The following is a 6,000-nucleotide window of genomic DNA, read 5'->3' as shown; positions in this document are numbered from 1 at the left end:
AGAGGCGGCACGGAGGACGGTCGTGCGATCGGCTACGTACTCCCTCACCATCCTTTTACAGTGCTCCCGCCAACTCAGCCTTGACTGGGGAACGGTGACACAGTCTTGCTGAGGAGCCATAAAGCTGGCAAAGGCCTTGGAGAGTGTTCCCCTGCCTGCGCTGTACATGCTGCCTGATCTCCACGCCTCCCCCACTACCTGGCCCTCGGAACTGCGCCTTCTGCCACTAGCGCTGTCGGATGGGAATTTTACCATCAGTTTGTCCGCCAGGGTCCTGTGGTATAGCATCACTCTCGAACCCCTTTCCTCTTCGGGTATGAGAGTGGAAAGGTTCTCCTTATACCGTGGGTCGAGCAGTGTGTACACCCAGTAATCCGTAGTGGCCAGAATGCGTGTAACGCGAGGGTCACGAGAAAGGCATCCTAACATGTAGTCAGCCATGTGTCCTCAGGCCATACACGCTGAAATGATGACAGGCAAGCAGCATGGGTACCCTCAGCAGTGGGCCAAGCTGTCTCTTCCCCCTCCTCCTCATGCTCCTCCCCCTCCTCCTCCTCCTCAACGCGCTGAGATATAGACATGAGGGTGCTCTGACTATCCAGCGACATACTGTCTTCCCCCACCTCCGTTTCCGATTCCAAAGCGTCTGCCTTTATGCTTTGCAGGGAACTTCTCAAGAGGCATAGCAGAGGAATGGTGACGCTAATGATTGCAGCATCGCCGCTCACCATCTGGGTAGACTCCTCAAAGTTTCCAAGGACCTGGCAGATGTCTGCCAACCAGGCCCACTCTTCTGTAAAGGATTGAGGAGGCTGACTCCCACTGCGCCGCCCATGTTGGAGTTGGTATTCCACTATAGCTCTACGCTGCTCATAGAGCCTGGCCAACATGCAGAGCGTAGAGTTCCACCGTGTGGGCACATCGCACAGCAGTCGGTGCACTGGCAGATTAAACCGATGTTGCAGGGTCCGCAGGGTGGCAGCGTCCGTGTTGGACTTGCGGAAATGTGCACTGAGCTGGCGCACCTTTCCGAGCAGGTCTGACAAGCGTGGGTTGCTTTTCAGAAAGCGCTGAACCACCAAATTAAAGACGTGGGCCAGGCATGGCACGTGCATGAGGCTGCCGAGCTGCAGAGCCGCCACCAGGTTACGGCCGTTGTCACACACGACCATGCCCGGTTGGAGGCTCAGCGGCGAAAGCCAGCGGTCAGTCTGCTCTGTCAGACCCTGCAGCAGTTCGTGGGTCGTGTGCCTCTTCTCTCCTAAGCTGAGTAGTTTCAGCACGGCCTGCTGACGCTTGCCCACCGCTGTGCTGCCACGCCGCTCGACACCGACTGCTGGCGACGTGCTGCTGCTGACACATCTTGATTGCGAGACAGAGGTTGCGGAGGAGGAGGAGGGGGCGGAGGAGGAGGAGGAGGAGGGTGGTTTAGTGGAGGAAGCATACACCGCCGCAGATACCAGACAGAGGCCACCCTACAGAGGCCGAGGTGCTCAAAGGTCTGGCAGTTTTTCACTGAGAGTGTAGACGACCGACGAACAGTGGTGTGCAACCTTTGTCGCGCCAAGATCAGCCGGGGAGCCACCACCACCAGCCTCACCACCACCAGCATGCGCAGACATATGATGGCCAAGCACCCCACAAGGTGGGACAAAGGCCGTTCACCGCCTCCGGTTTGCACCACTGCCTCTGCCCCTGTGCCCCAACCTGCCACTCAGATCCAACCCCCCTCTCAGGACACAGGCACGACCGTCTCCCGGCCTGCACCCACACCCTCACCTCCGCTGTCCTCGGCCCCATCCACTAATGTCTCTCAGCGCACCGTCCAGCCGTCGCTAGCGCATCTGTTTGAGCGCAAGCGCAAGTACGCCGCCACGCACCCACACGCTCAAGCATTAAACGTGCACATAGCCAAATTGATCAGCCTGGAGATGCTGCCGTATAGGCTTGTGGAAACGGAGGCTTTCAAAAACATGATGGCGGCGGCGGCCCCGCGCTACTCGGTTCCCAGTCGCCACTACTTTTCCCGATGTGCCGTCCCAGCCCTGCACGACCAAGTCTCCCGCAACATTGTAGGCGCCCTCACCAACGCGGTTACTGCCAAGGTCCACTTAACTACAGACACGTGGACAAGCACAGGCGGGCAGGGCCACTATATCTCCCTGACGGCACATTGGGTGAATTTAGTGGAGGCTGGGACCGAGTCAGAGCCTGGGACCGCTCACGTCCTACCCACCCCCAGAATTGCGGGCCCCAGCTCGGTGGTGGTATGTTCGGCGGTGTATGCTTCCTCCACTAAACCACCCTCCTCCTCCTCCTCCTACGCAACGTCTGTCTCGCAATCAAGATGTGTCAGCAGCAGCACGTCGCCAGCAGTCGGTGTCGCGCGGCGTGGCAGCACAGCGGTGGGCAAGCGTCAGCAGGCCGTGCTGAAACTAATCAGCTTAGGAGATAAAAGGCACGCGGCCCACAAACTGCTGCAGGGTCTGACAGAGCAGACCGACCACTGGCTTTCGCCACTGAGCCTCCAAGCGGGCATGGTCGTGTGTGACAACGGCCGTAACCTGGTGGCAGCTCTGCAGCTCGGCAGCCTCACGCACGTGCCATGCCTGGCCCACGTCTTTAATTTGGTGGTTCAGCGCTTTCTGAAAAGCTACCCACGCTTGTCAGACCTGCTCGTAAAGGTGCGCTGGCTCAGCGCACATTTCCGCAAGTCCAACACGGACGCTGCCACCCTGCGGACCCTGCAACATCGGTTTAATCTGCCAGTGCACCGACTGCTGTGCGACGGGCCCACACGGTGGAAATCTACGCTCCACATGTTGGCCAGGCTCTATGTGCAGCGTAGAGCTATAGTAGAATACCAACTCCAACATGGGCGGCGCAGTGGGAGTCAGCCTCCTCAATTCTTTACAGAAGAGTGGGCCTGGATGGCAGACATCTGCCAGGTCCTTGGAAACTTTGAGGAGTCTACCCAGGTGGTGAGCGGCGATGCTGCAATCATTAGCGTCACCATTCCTCTGCTATGCCTCTTGAGAAGTTTCCTGCAAAGCATAAAGGCAGACGCTTTGCACTCGGAAACAGAGCCGGGGGAAGACAGTATGTCGCTGGATAGTCAGAGCACCCTCATGTCTATATCTCAGCGCGTTGAGGAGGAGGAGGAGGGGGAGGAGCATGAGGAGGAGGGGGAAGAGACAGCTTGGCCCACTGCTGAGGGTACCTATGCTGCTTGCCTTTCATCCTTTCAGCGTGTATGGCCTGAGGAGGAGGAGGATCCTGAACGTGATCTTCCTAGTGAGGACAGCCATGTGTTGCGTATAGGTACCCTGGCACACATGGCTGACTTCATGTTAGGATGCCTTTCTCGTGACCCTCGCGTTACACGCTTTCTGGCCACTACGGATTACTGGGTGTACGCACTGCTCGACCCACGGTATAAGGAGAACCTTTACACTCTCTTACCCGAAGAGGAAAGGGGTTCGAGAGTGTTGCTATACCACAGGACCCTGGCGGACAAACTGATGGTAAAATTCCCATCCGACAGCGCTAGTGGCAGAAGGCGCAGTTCCGAGGGCCTGGTAGCAGGGGAGGCGCAGAGATCAGGCAGCATGTACAGCACAGGCAAGGGAACACTCTCTAAGGCCTTTGACAGCTTTCTGGCTCCCCAGCAAGACTGTGTCACCGGTCCACAGTCAAGGCTGAGTTGGCGGGAGCACTGTAAAAGGATGGTGAGGGAGTATGTAGCCGATCGCACGACCGTCCTCCGTGACGCCTCTGCCCCCTACAACTACTGGGTGTCGAAGCTGGACACGTGGCCTGAACTTGCGCTGTATGCCCTGGAGGTGCTTGCTTGTCCTGCGACTAGCGTCTTGTCAGAGAGGGTGGTTAGTGCGGCTGGGGGAATCATCACTGATAAGCGTACCCGCCTGTCAACCGACAGTGCCGACAGGCTTACACTCATAAAGATGAACAAAGCCTGGATTTCCCCAGACTTCTCTTCTCCACCAGCGGACAGCAGCGATACCTAAGCAATACGTAGGCTGCACCCGCGGATGGAAGCATCGTTCTCTATCACCATAAAAAACGGGGACCTTTTAGCTTCATCAATCTGTGTATTATATTCATCCTCCTCCTCCTCCTGCTCCTCCTCCTGAAACCTCACGTAATCACGCCGAACGCACAATTTTTCTTAGGCCCACAAGGCTCAGTCATATTACTTTTGTAAACCATGTTTATACGTTTCAATGCTCATTAAAGCATTGAAACTTTCGCCTGAACCAATTTTTATTTTAACTGGGCCGCCTACAGGCCTAGTTACAAATTAAGTCACATTAACCAAAGCGATTAATGGGTTTCACCTGCCCTCTTGGTTGGGCATGGGCAATTTTTCTGAGGTACATTTGTACTGTTGGTACACCAATTTTTTTGGGCCCTTGCCTACAGTGTAATCCTAGTAATTTTTAGCCCACCTGCATTAAAGCTGACGTTACATCAGCTGTGCTGGGCACTGCAATGGGATATATTTATGTACCGCCGGTGGGTTCCGGGGAGCCACACATGCAGTCGGTCCACACGGAGTTGTAACTGCATGTGTCCACTTCTAAAGAACCCCAGTCTGACTGGGGCATGCAGTGTGGGCCGAAGCCCACCGGCATTAAACCTGACATTACCTCAGCTGTGCTGGGATTGATATATGTACCGCCGGTGGGTTCCAGGGAGCCACCCATGCTGTGGGTGCACACAGAATTCCCATCGCAGAGTTGTACCTACGTGTGACTATTTATAAAAAAACGCGGTCTGACTGGGGCATGCAGACACCTTGACAGAATGAATAGTGTGTGGCACATGGATTCCCCATTGCTATGCCCACGTGTGCAGCTCCTGATGGAGGTGGCACATGATTGGATTTATCATTGCTTCTGTACAGCATTGTAGGCTATCGCCCCGCCCCTTTTAAAGAGGGTCGCTGCCTAGCCGGGCCAACCCTCTGCAGTGTGTGCCTCCGGTTCCTCCTCATGGCAGACGCACTTATAAATAGACATGAGGATGGTGTGGCTGTGATGCCAGCGTGTGACATGAGGGCAGCTGAAGGCTGCGCAGGGACACTTTGGTGTGCGCTGTGGACACTGGGTCGTGCCGGGGGTTGGGCAGCATGTAACCCTGGAGAAGAGGCAGCGGAGTGTCATGCAGGCAGTGATTGTGCTTTGTTGGAGGTAGTGTGGTGCTTAGCTAAGGTATGCCATGCTAATGAGGGCTTTTCAGAAGTAAAACTTGTTGGGAGGGGGGGGCACTCTTGCCGCTATTGTGGCTTAATAGTGGGACCTGTGAACTTGAGATGCAGCCCAACATGTAGCCCCTCGCCTGCCCTATCCGTTTCTCTGTCGTTCCCATCGCTTTCTTGAATTGCCCAGATTTTCACAAATGAAAACCTTAGCGAGCATCGGCGATATACAAAAATGCTCGAGTCGCCCATTGACTTCAATGGGGTTCGTTACTCGAAACGAACCCTCAAGCATCGCAAAAATTTTGTCTCGAGTAACGAGCACCCGAGCATTTTGGTGCTCGCTCATCTCTAGTAAATACCTAAGGAACACCTGGAGTCCGAACAAAAGGTCTGTAACCGGAAAAGATCTGGCTTGCAAGGAAGTCTGAAGTGGGCGCATACTGGAGGTCCGATGGATACAGTTTGAAGCAAACCTGTTTCTCTTGTCTTGGACATTTCTGTTGTTTTCTTGGCTTAGTCCAAAAGGCTTGTTTTGTTATGTTTTTCATTTTTCTAATAAAATAGAGTTACAGAGATCTCTCCCATCATCTATTATACCCAGGACTGTAACAAGGGGGCGCTCTAATAACTATGTATAATATATCAGGGGTCAGTACAGAGATCTCTCTCATCATCTATTATACCCAGGACTGTAACAAGGGGGCGCTCTAATAACTATGTATAGATATATCAGGGGTCAGTACAGAGATCTCCTCCATCATCTATTATACCCAGGA

Source organism: Eleutherodactylus coqui, chromosome 8 (assembly GCF_035609145.1).
Source record: "Eleutherodactylus coqui strain aEleCoq1 chromosome 8, aEleCoq1.hap1, whole genome shotgun sequence".
In the NCBI taxonomy this organism is placed as follows: Eukaryota; Metazoa; Chordata; class Amphibia; order Anura; family Eleutherodactylidae; genus Eleutherodactylus; species Eleutherodactylus coqui.
The sequence above is the reverse complement of the archived record's forward strand: the minus strand, read 5'-3'. Positions refer to the sequence as shown.